Here is a 12060-nt window from a genome sequence, read left to right on the forward strand (position 1 = left end):
AACTCAGGGTGTATATCTCAAAATGGTCCACATCATGACACATCATTATAAAACTATTCAAACACAAAGACAAAGAGAATGTAATGAAGAACACTAAAGGGGGGGGGGAAACATATACAAAGCCAGAACCATCAGATTATCATCAGATTTCTCACCACGAACACTAGAAGCAAGAAGAGAATAAGATTGCGTACTCACTGCATTAAAGAATAAAGATTACCAGCCATGAATACTCCTATAAAATTATATTTAAGGTTTGGAGGAGAAATTAAAACATACAGAAACTGAAGGAATTCACCACCACTAATGCTGCCTTGCAAAAATTATTGACTGAGGGAGTTGGGTGGTAGTGCAGCGGGTTATGCACATGTGGTGCAAAGCACAAGGATACCGGTTTGAGCCCCCGGCTCCCCACCTGCATGGGAATCGCTTCACAGGCAGTGAAGCAGGTCTGCAGGTATCTATCTTTCTCTCCCCCTCTCTGTCTTCTCCATCTCTCTCCATTTCTCTCTGTCCTATCCAACAATGATGACATCAATAACAATAATAACTACAATAATAAATAAGCAAGGGCAACAAAAGGGAGTAAATAAATATTTTTTTAAAATACGGATTGAATCCTAAAGGGAAAAAAACTAACTAAATGAGTTCAACAGTGGTAGAATAGTATTAGAAACATAATCAAAAAAAGGAAAGACATCTAAAAAGGGAAGACTGAATGGACAGAGCAATATGAACAGTGTTGGTGAACCAAGGCCAAATATTAGAAGGTCAAATACTACAGCAGAAAATCTAAAATCTCTATCTTTTCCTCAACTTATCTGGAAGCTGATAGAAAATCGTTGAGTAGGATAAGTTAAGAAGGAAGGATGGAATGCTGGTTGATCCCAACTAGGGACACTGAGTCAGAAAGGGAGAACACAGGTTAAACTTGGAGTAGGGTGGGGTATTACAGCTAAACAAGGAACACCGGGGAAGTTTGGAAGGGAGAGTTTGGTGTCCCTAGGTTTGGGGTGAGAGATTTTATAGATATGTATGATGTAGAGCTGGGAAATGAAGCTCATTGTGCTGTGAACCATTAACCTCCTAATAAATTGGGAGAAAACTAAAAATTACAGACAAAATGTTAGCAGTTTTTTTAAGTTATGTTTATCTTATCCATTATAATTCAATATATATATATATATTTAGTGCATTACTGGTTTTATAAACTAGGGGGTGGCATATTTATGTCATTTTACAGACTGTCATGATTCCTTCTATGCTCAGTGATTGCTGTTCTTCAGCATGAAAGACATATTCCTACTGAGAAACATGAGACGTTCCTTCTCAGAGACAGAGAAACACTGAAGAAAAGAGGAAGTACTTTGCGTTTCAATTATAATCTACATAATCTAACTTAAACAGTGGGGAAGACAGATAAAATTTTCTTGAAAGATTGCAAACAATGAAGCTGAATATTTGCACAATAAAGCTGAAAAAATGCATAATTGTTTTAGCAATCATAGCTTTTAAAATGCCACATGCATTGTGTAACTTCTGTAGGGGTTGAATGGTACTGAAGATATTTACCAAAATGACTCTGTGTGGATATTTCTAGCTAAAATTATCTTTGTGATTAGCTGGTTCTTATACCTGATCATTACTTGCTGCTATTTAAGCACCTAAGGATGCCAAAGAATAAACAAAGCAGCAGCAAACCTTAAAAGCTAAGGAAATCTACTTCAAGTGGATTAACATAATTACTCTAGCCAAGGAGTGACAACAAAGTGACAAAACACACTTGAAACATTGATGTTTTTGTAACCCACCTTCTGCTTGTACACACCTGTGCACTTTGTAAATGGTTCCATATGCTTAATCAAAAGAAATCTAATTGCCTTAATTTACTTCATCCAAAAGTAGAAGAGTAAATTATATGTTTAATTATAAACTTTCCACTTTGGGCAGCTATAATTAATGACTCAAGGAATTGTGCAATAAGCCAAGAACAACCTTTTATTTCTCCTGAGGTACCTGAACAACACCAGTGTTTCAGAGCCAGTCAGGTTCTATTAGTATAAGAATCAAAATGCCTACCCAAGGCATTAATCAAGGGGTACCTCTAAGCAGAGAGACTTTTAATTATATATGATGCATGCCATCCACATGGACTATCTATCTGCAAGAGGATATAGCAATGAATGTTCTGTCCTAAGTAATGGTGACAGGAGGGTTTTCCTAATTTTTGGTTCTTTAGTGAATGTCATATTTAATTACAGCAACTTTACCAAGATGTAGACTCACATATGGAACCTGAGGGGAATCTTCTTTCTTTTTTCATTTTTTAGCAAGTCTGTGCCTTTCAAGATTGAAGTCTGAGTTGTGTTTTCTACTAGAATTGGCAAGCATCTGAAGTATACCTAGTGATCAACTTGTTTTTCAGTTAGTTTTCTCATAAATCTCTTACAAATTCTACTTTTAATGGAAAATAAATGGATGGAGTAACTAAATAGTTGATTAACAAAACCTGAATGGGAAATGAATGGAGTTTCAACATGGTTAAATAACTGTTTGCAGAGAAACCTCTCCCTTAAGCTTAACCAGAAAAAAAAAATGCTACAAGAAAATCCCACTAGCTTGTCGCCTATTTTTTTTTCCCCTCAATGTGGACAGTTGACCATACACTGAGAAAAGAAGCTGGAGAAAGGAAGGGATCTTCTCACATGGAGGTGGCCAGACTGACTTCAGAAAAAACTAGAGTAGAGAACATGACTTATACCCAGACTGCACAGCCATCTGGTGAAATAGCATGCTGCTGTCTAAAACCTAGAACTGGGAATTCAATCTTTGATAATCTGACATCCAGAGGGGGTGCTATGGAGGGTGGACCCTCATCTCTTCCCTTCTGGAAGTGAAGGGTGTGGAAACCTGAAACACTGAGACAGGATCTTAGAAGCTGGTCCTAGGCAAGGATTAGTGTATATTCTAATCATGGAGAGAGAAGTAGCAGCAGAGATTTCATAAGTTGGGATCCCCTCTCAATACTCTTGATTGTGGTGCCTGGATTTCTCTCTCTCTCTCTCTCTCTCTCTCTCTCTCTCTCTCTTCCCCTCTCCCTCTCTCTCTTCCTTCCTTTTTTTCTTTCTCTTTATTTCTTCCTCTCTTCCTTTCTCTTTATTTCTTCCTCTCTCCTTTCTTTTATTTTATTTCTTTCTGTATTTCTTCCTTTCTTTTCAGTCTTTTACATAACCATAATATCCACTATCTCCCCATTTTCATTTCCCTCCATTATTATTCCCTCACACTGCTGAAATAAACAAAAAGGATTCTAAAAATAAACTCATTCCTATTGAGGACAAAATGACAAATTTAATGTCTGGGAAAATTCAACCTGAGAGAATATAGGTAAGACATATTGAAAGAGAAGAATAAAGCTCCAGACACCAAATTTAATGACAGAGAATTGGAGGAATTTTGAAAAGATATTATGAAGAATCTCGGGGAAGTATGAGACTCCCAATTTCAGAATTTCAGGATTTCAACAAATATCAGAAGCAGAAGGATTTTTTTTCATCCAATGAAATAAGATTACAAAAGTAACACAATAAAAGATACAGGTTATGAAAATGTAATGCAGTAAAATAACTGAACACAACCATGGATACCTTATTAAGTAGGCATGATTTAGCAGAGGAAAGAAATATGAAAGAAAATATACAATATACAAATGTCATAAGTAAATGAGGAGGAAATGAGAATTTGAAAAAATTAAGAAACTATGAGATTTATCAGAATTAGGTAAAATTAAGAAACTCTATGAGATTTATCAGAATAAAAATGTAGGATATTGACTATCACAGAAAGTATGGAGAAATAGAAAGGAACAGAGAAACTAAAGATATAACAGATGAGAAATTCCAAAACATAAGAAAAGAGCTAGCCATAAGTATACAAGAATACCCACATTCCTAAATCAAAGAAGCCTACAGCAAGACATCACATTTTAGAATTATTAAACATCAGTAGTAAAAAAATGTTAAAAATGGCTATGATAAAAAGCAAAAGAGCCTCAGTAAAATTATCATTGGACTGAATTTTTATTGGAAATTCTATAGACAGGAAGAATCACGATATATCACAATACAGAATTATAAAATATACCAACTAATAATATTCCGCCCTGCAAAATGGAGAAATACTCTTCATATTATGAAAGCTAATTTAGTTCATCAACATGAGACTGAGCAAAAATGTTGAAAAGGGCTCAAGGTTATACATAGTTATACAGTAACATAAGTTAGAGTCATATGATAATAAGTAAACATTGAAGAGTATTAGGGGGCAGGTGATGGTGTACCTGGTTGAGTGTGCCTTACAATGTGGAGGGACCCAGGTTTAAGCCCCAGTCCCCACTTTCAAGGGTAAAGAATTGTGAGTGGTGAAGCAGGGATGCAGGTGTCTAACTCTCTGTCATCCCTGACCCCCACATTTCTCTTGATTTCTGGCTGTCTTTATATAATAAATAGCTTCTTCCAATCTGAAGAAACCAAATCTAATCTGATATATCCTTACCCTTACATTCCTGCTTACTAAATAATTTATTCTGTTATATCTGTTATATATATATGTATGTATTTAGAAAGGAGACATTAACAAAATCATAGGATGGGGGGTACAACTCCACACAATTCCCACCACCCAATCTCCATATCCCATCCCCTCCTCAATAGCTTTCCCATTCTCTATCCCTCTGGGAGCATGGACCCAGGGTCATTGTGGGTTGCAGAAGGTGGGAGATCTGGCTTCTGTAATTGCTTCCCCACTGAACATGGACGTTGACTGGTAGATCCATACTCCCAGCCTGCCTCTCTCTTTCCCTAGTAGGGTGAGTCCCTGGGGAAGCGGAGCTCCAGGATGCATTGGTGGGGTCTTCAGTCCAGGGAAGCCTGGCCGGCATCCTGGTGGCATCTGGAACCTGGTGGCTAAAAAGAGAGTTAACATACAAAGCCAAACAAATTGTTGAAGAATCATGGGCCCAATTTAAGGCTTTTCAGCCACCAAGTTGCGGATTCTACCATTAAGTCAGTCTGACTTCCTTGGGCAGGGGACCTCACCAATGAGTCTTGGAACCTCTACCTCTCTAGAACCCTACCCTAGTGAGGTACACTAGGAAGAAATAGAAACAGACTGGGGTTATGAATCAACCTGTCAATGCCCATGTCCAGAGAAGAAGCCAGACCTTTGACTTTCTACATCCCATAGAGATATTTTGACTATACTCCTAGAGGGATAAAGAATAGGGTAACTTTCAATGGAGGTGATGGGATATGACACTATTTTGGTGGGAATTGTATGAATTGTACCCCATTTATCCCACAATCTTGTCAATTATTATTAAATCACTAATAAGTACAATACAAATATATTAAGAAAAACTATTTAAAATAAACAAACGATTAAAGAATGGATCAAAGGAAGAAAAGAACAGAATCTCTGTGGTCAGTGAGTGATGACGAATCAATTCTAGAACCAAAAAGACTACACTGGATAAATGAACTTTTTTTGACAATTTTTTCCTTTATTGGGGGATTAATGTCCTACAGTTGACAGTCAAATATAATAGTTTGTAATGTGTAACATTCCTCAGTTTTCCATATAACAATTCAACACTCATTAGGTCAACCTCTACCATCATATTCCAGGAACCGAACCCTCCCCCAAACCCAGAGTCTTTTACTTTGGTGCAATATACCAACTCCAGTGCAAGATTTGGTTTGTGTTTTCTCTTTTGTTCTTATTTTTCACCTTCTATGAGTGAGATCATCTTTCTCTTTGTGGCTTATCTCATTTAACATGATTTCATCAAGCTCCATCCAAGGTGGTATGAAGGAGATGAATTCACCATTTTAAATAGCCAAATAGTATTCTGTTGTGTATATATACCACTAAGTTATCAGACAGTAATCTGTTGTTGGATCCCTGACTTGCTTCCAGGTTTTCATTATTACAAGTTGTACTTCTATGAACATAGGTGTACACATATCTTTTTGGATGACTGTGCTTGACTCCTTAAGATATATTCCTAGGAGAGGTATTACTGTGTCATGAGAAAGGTCCATTTCTAGCTTTGTGAGAGTTCTCCAGACTGCTCTCCACAGGAGTTAGACTAATAAGATGTGTCTTGCTGCCTTTAGGTCTGGATCAATTCTATTTGGGACTCTCTGGGATTCTTGAATCTTTATGTCCTATATGTTGTTTAGAATTGGGAAGTTTTCAGCTATTCACTCATATAGAACACTTTCTTCCTGTTTTTCTCTTTCTTCTTCTAGCAAGCCAATAATGCATATAGTACATCTTTTAAGGTCACCCATATGTCTCTGATGCTGTTTTCAGTATCTCTTAATCTATTTTTTTACTTCTCTTACTTCTTTGTTATCTCTAATTCATCCTCAATCTTGCTAATTCTGTTATCTGTCTCAGTAATCCTGTTCTCCCTCCCCTCACCTGTTTTCTGCATGTCAACTATTTTGTTACCCTTTCAGATATTGTATTAGCTTGTTCATCTAATTGTGTTTTTAATTCAGGTACTTCAGCTTTCAGCTCTCTACCTCAAGATTGTTAGTGTTTTCTTTTTTTTTTTAATTTATTTTCCCTTTTGTTGCCCTTCATGTTATAGTTATTATTGTCATTATTGGATAGGCCAAAGAGAAATGGAGAGAGGAAGGGCAAACAGAGGGGGGAGAGAAAGATAAACACCTGCAGACCTGCTTGAATGCCTGTGAAGAGACTCCCCTGCAGGTGGGGAGATAGGGGCTCAAACCAGGATCTATATGTCGGTCCTTGTACTTCATGCCACGTGTGCTTAACCTGCTGCTCTGTTGCCTGACCCCCAGTTAGTGTTTTCTTTCAGAGTCTCGTTTGTTTCCCTATTCCTAATGATATTACCTTAAAAAAGCTTTTCTCACCCCTGTGATTATTACGTCAATTAGTGCTTGGTTGTTGTCTTTATTCTTATTTTCTTATATCATAGTTTATTTATAAAATGTTTCTCTTCCATTTGACCACCATATTTGGTATTTTGTGAAATTTACACTAATTTCCTGGGTGTTGCTGTTTATGTATGGTGTGAGATGGTTTCTGATCAGTTGGTTCATGTATCTCTTAAGCTTGTGACCTTTAGCTTTTGGTGTATTTCAGTAATAGGTGGAGCTGTTGGTTTAATGTTGATGCAGTGGCTTTTGGAAGATGAAATGAAAGGTCTCTTTTCTTCAAATTGAAAAGAGAAGTACATCATTGGAACAATCATGTACATTAAGTACCTTCTTATGCTAAGCACAGTTTCCACAGTCTTGGAAGGGTCTCTCCCTCGCTTCTTTTCAATCCACTAATCACAATTACCTGCATTGGCTTGTGTCAAAGTGAGGCACTTAAGTGTTTACAGTTGCAAATCTTAATATTTCTTTCCCCTCAATCTCTAAAGTAAAGTACAGTGGCTCTTAAACCATTGTTATGTTGACAGTGGATTGTCTGTAATTTATCTTCCTTGTGGTATATGTGAGCCTGAGCCAATCAGTGCTCTTTTTAACTATAATTAGATTTTTTTTTTTTTTTTTAGCTAAATCACTCACTGGTGACCAAGAGATAAAACAGGGCAGAAGATAGATAGCACAGTGGTTATTCAAAGAGATGCACAAGCCTGAGGGTCCAAAGTCCCAGCCTGATCCCCTGCTCCACTGGCAGCCAGAGCTGAGAGTGCTGCATGGCCTAGTGAGTCCCTGAAGAAACCCTAATTGCACTCTGTTGAGTCCTCAAGTGATTCTATGTTGTTCTTCCTAGTCTATCAGGAGACCTATGTGAAAAGACTCCCACTTCACACCTCTGTATCACAGGGAGGGTAGATTTTATTCTGAGTCACTGGCAAGTTCTGTGCACTTGATGTCAATATAGTGTTTCCCTGCTGCTGTTCCAGCCTCTGAGGGTCAACAGCAATGGCAACATAGTACTCACTGTTGTAAATTGGTGAGTTCTAGGCTATTTTTTCCTTTTTCAAAAAAGTCTTTTTGTTGCTAAAAATGAGACAGAAAGTAGTGTGTCTCAGCTGGCAAAGTACCAGACTGGCACTAACCATTCCTGAGTAAGGTCTTTTAGTACCAGAATCTCTCCCTCAGCCCCTTTCTGTCCACGAGTCACATGTGTTTTACTTACCTGTAGCTTGTTGAATTCCTGAAGATATCCTGGACATAAATTGCTGAACCTTCAGGTGATTAATGTTGCTTTTCATAATTAATTAGGGAAAGAAAATGTAGCTACTGCTACTGTGTAGCCATGGTAATCACAAAAATTTTGAACAGGCACATTTAAGAAAGAGGAGAGGGGGAAGGAGGAGAATGAAGCAAAGGAGGAAGAGGAGGAGAAGAAAGTGAAGGAAGATGAAGTAAAGGAGGAAAAAGAGGAGGAAAAGAACGTGGAGGAAGAGGATGGGGAGAGGAGGAGAATAGATGGGGAGAAGTGTGAGAACCACCACAGAAAAAAACCATCTCTTGAAAATACAGATAAAATAGAGATCTTATATGCAGGTGGACTCAAGTTATTGTCTGGGGAGTTGATGTCATGACTGGAAAAAGGGCTAGAAACTTGGATCAGGGAAGAGAGTATCTCCCAAACATGGGAAAAGTATATTAATATTGTTGACTATAAACCCCATCAATCTGATCTGGGGCACATATTCAGCATAGGAGCCTATGTAACTTGTACATCCCTATAGGTCTGATGTCATGCTCTGGCAAAAACTAATAAAGTCATGGCTTTTTGGAATATACCTAAAATATACCTACTAGCTATTTACAAAATGGAGACCCCAAAATCTTCAACTGCAATATTCCATCCTTTAGGTTCATGATTAGTCAATAATTTGTTTGGCTTTATATGTTAACTCCTTTTCAGCCACCAGGTTCCAGACTCTACCATGATGCCAACTGGACTTCCCTGGACAGATGATTCCACCAATGTGTCCTGGAGCTCTGCTTCCTCAGAGCCCTGTCCCACTAGAAAAAGAGAAAGAGACAGGCTGGGAGTATGGATCTACCTGCCAATGCCCATGTTCAGTGGGGAAGCAATTCCAGAAGCCAGACTTTCCACCTTCTGCTCCCCATGGTGACCCTGGGTCCATACTCCCACCGGGTTAAAGAATAGAAAAGCTATCAGGGGAAGGGATGGGATATGGAGCTCTGGTGGTAGGAATTGTCTCTCTCTTATCCTATGGTCTTGTCAGTGTTTTTATTTTATAAGGAAATAAATTAAAATAAAAATATTTAAAAAATAAATACATAAACAACAGAATTCCAGAACAAACTGAAGACAAATGATAGAATGCTGATAATTTAGTCCTATCAATAGAAATTCTAAATGTGATTGATCTGGACCCACCGATAAAATGATACAGAAGCTAGATGGGTAAAAACCAAAGGATCTGTGCAGCCAAGTACCTCATCAAATCTAAAGGCAAACCAATTATAGATTTGGAAGTTCTAGTCAGAACAATTACAGGGGAGAGAGAAAAAGAAAGAGAGAGAGAGAGAGGTAAGAAACACAGAGACAGAGAGAAGTAACTTAAATTGGAAAATAAGTAAAACAATTGCTATTTGAAGATTGCATGTATACCTATATATAGAAATCCCTAAAGATTTTGACCAAAACTACTAGAAGTAATTAATGAGTACAGTAAAGTAGCAGACAGAATACAAAATCCATGTATATATAAATCTATTCTATGAATTAAAGGCAAGAGAATTAAAAAATCAAATCCTTCTACCATTGTATCAAAAAAGGTAAAGTAACTGTGTATAAGTTTCACAAAAGAGGTGAAGCACATAGTAGAATCTAAACTATTAGACATTATAAAAAATAATATATGGAAATTCAAAGAAATAAAAATATATATTTTGTATCCATTGATTGGAAAATAAATATTGTTTAAATATCTGTTCTACTAAAGAGGGTTAAAGATTCAACTAAATTCCTATAAAAATTAGATTATTCCTTCAGAAAACAGAATAATTCTAAAATGTATATGAACAATAGAAGCTTTTACTTTTTTCTTTGTTTTTTGCAAATAAAAATGAATAAACAATGAAATTCTGTAAGAAACTGCATGAAGAAATATAAAAGTATATACTTCATGACTTCAAATGATACATTTGTTAAAGTTATAATAATAAAAACAGTATGGCAGTGGCACAAAAGTAGACATGTAAATCAATGAAGTAGAATTGAGAATACAGAAATAAACCATATCATATGGACACTCAATTTATTGAAAAAAAAAGTAACCAAGTTCTTACAATAAAGGAAGTTCTCTTCCACAAATGGTGCTGGGTATCTGGACAGCTACATACAAATATCTGAAGCCAAATAATTATTTAACAACAAATACAAATGTTATTTTAAAATAGAATAACGTATTGTATCTATGGTTAAACCATCAGAGAGAGAGAGAAAGAGAGAGAGAGAATACACTCTTGAACAGTGTTCTTAGACGGTTGTAGGAACTCAACTCCCAACAGCAAGAGAAACAAAGGAAAAGTATATATAAACAGAGCAATGTGAAGTGAGATTTTGTTTCTTTGTTTTCTTTATTTGACATCGAGAATTTACGAGGGAAGGGAGGGATAGGGAGAGAGACAGAGACCTGTCATATTTGCTTCACTGCTCATGAAGCTCCCCTCCCTGCTTCAGGTGGGGAATGGAGGGCCAAACTTTCAACCTTGCACATGATAATGTGTGCTTTTAACCTGGTGCACCAATTGCCTAGTCCCCTAAATCAATGAGATTTTGTAAAAGCAACTATCATAAAAACAAAATTGAAACTTAGTTTAAACAAGTTTTTAATATTCATAATATGTTAAAACTGTGTAACAAGACATGAATAGACATATTTCCAAAGAATGCATACATATGGCCCACAGACACCTGAAAAAAATGCTCAATTTCATTTATTATTAGGGAAATTTAGATCAAAACCATGGTTTAATGTTGCCTCATACCTGCCTATATCTAGAAGACTGGGGAAAATATCTCCTGACATTGGTGTGATGAAAAAGGAACTTTCTTACATTCTTGGGAAAGTAAACTAGTACAATTTATATGGAGAAAAGTAGTTTCCTTAAAAATAGAAGTAGATCCTTAAAAGGTCCTTATGCTCCATGCCATGTTTGCTCAGCCGGCTGCGCTAGTGCCTGACTTCCCATTTTTGTTTCTTAAATGCACCTACACGTGTGATCATTGGCTTATCACACTTAGATAGTAGTTCCCACAACCATTTAAGAGCCGGTTCAAGCCCCTGGCTCCTCTCCTTCGGAGGCAGTGAAGCAGGTCTGCAGGTGTCTAGCTTTATCTCCCCCTCTCTGTCTCTTCCTCCTCTCTCTATTTCTCTCTGTCCTATCCAACAACGATGACATCACTACAACAACAATAATCGCTACAACAAAAAAACACAAGGGCAACAAAAGGGAAAATAAATAAATTTTTAAAAAAGAAATAAGAATAATTTTTTTTTAATCAGGGGAAATCTTGCTTTTCTGCTGAGGATATTTTTCAATTTCTAGAGAAATTTTTAGTTACTACAGAGGAAGGAAGACCTAGAGGAGACATCATTAGCATCAAACAACCAGAAGAAGTCCTCCTAAAAAGTTCCTAGCCCTACATACCACTTGTTTCTCTTCTAAAACAATTACATTTGCTCTATTCATTTCCTCCATGTTTCTTCCTTATTAGAACACATCACGGCTGGATATAGCATAATAGCTATGCAAAGGACTTTCATGCCTGAGTTTCAAAGGTCCTAGGTTCAATCCCCAGTCCCAGATGAGCAGTTCTCTGGTCTTTCTATCTCTCTCTGTCTTTTTTCTTTTTATCTCTCTTATTAAAAATAAATAAGTAAAGTCTTTTCTAAATGTTATACATGAAGAACCAGAAGACCTATGTGAAAGATAGTGTGTCCTTTAAGGACTTTAATTATATATAATATACACATACATATATGCTTGAATCTGAAATGAAGGGAATGTTTAGTAATTTGAG

Source organism: Erinaceus europaeus, chromosome 3 (genome assembly GCF_950295315.1).
Source record: "Erinaceus europaeus chromosome 3, mEriEur2.1, whole genome shotgun sequence".
NCBI lineage: Eukaryota > Metazoa > Chordata > Mammalia > Eulipotyphla > Erinaceidae > Erinaceus > Erinaceus europaeus.